The sequence below is a fragment of the Mus caroli genome, chromosome 17, assembly GCF_900094665.2.
Source record: "Mus caroli chromosome 17, CAROLI_EIJ_v1.1, whole genome shotgun sequence".
NCBI lineage: Eukaryota > Metazoa > Chordata > Mammalia > Rodentia > Muridae > Mus > Mus caroli.
In genome coordinates, this window is record NC_034586.1 from 42,802,541 (window position 1) to 42,803,554 (window position 1,014).

Sequence of the window (1,014 nt, forward strand, 5' to 3'; positions counted from 1 at the left end):
TGGCCTCGAACTCAGAAATCCGCCTGCCTCTGCCTCCCGAGTGCTGGGATTAAAGGCGTGCGCCACCACGCCCGGCTCCCAAGGCAACTCTTATAAAGACAACATTTAATTGGGGCTGGATTACAGGTTCAGAGGTTCAGCCCATTATCATCAAGGTGAGGGCATGACAGCATCCAGGCAGGCATGATGCAGGAGGAGCTGAGAGTTCTACATCTTCATCTGAAGGCTGCTAGGAGAATACTGGCTTCCAACGCAGCTAGGATGAGGTCTTTTTCTTTTTCTTTCATTTTTCTTTTTTTTTTTAACCAAAATTTCTCTTATACAAAGTATTAAAATACAATTGCATTTCCAAAATGAAATCATAGTCATAGAGTTGCAGTCATTAAGTAAACTGAGTTAAATGCTATACATTAAAGAGAAACATCAATGAGGCAAATGCGTGAATGAAGACACTCACCCGTTTCATCAAACATCAAAACCCACCAGTCTTCTAGTCCCTTTCTTGTCCATTATTCTGTATCCACATTCTCTGCATCTGATTGGATCTCTGGATTTTATTTCATTTTCGATGTGACACTCTCCACAAATACCTATCATCAGCTACTGCTCTGGTGGTTGGACATCTTGCTGGGTGTCCATTGTGAGTGCCTCCATGGCTCGAACAAACGTCCCTTCTCTGTGTATCACATCTACGGTGACACACCTACTCCAACAGGGACACACCTTCTAATAGTGCTACTCCCTGGGCTGAACATATACAAACCATCACAGAAAGTCACCTTATACCACACAGCAAGTTGATAGGACCAGGCTTTGCACTTTGTGTAAATCCAGGCAGTATTCAACTACATATGGCTCTACATAGCATTCCAACTACATATGGCTCACATACCGACAATATAAAGCCCATTGCTACCCAGAGAGGCTGCACTGCACACAAGCAGTCAGGGCCACCGCCCAGCCAGAGCCTGTGGTGGCAAGTGGGGAACTGATCTCACGGCTTTCCCATCCTCG

General features: G+C 45.2%; 1 pseudogene; it reads right to left on the reverse strand.

The window, feature by feature from the left end:
- Window positions 1-465: 465 nt before the first annotated feature.
- LOC110312259 lies at window positions 466-639 on the reverse strand (annotated as a pseudogene).
- Window positions 640-1,014: the final 375 nt, after the last annotated feature.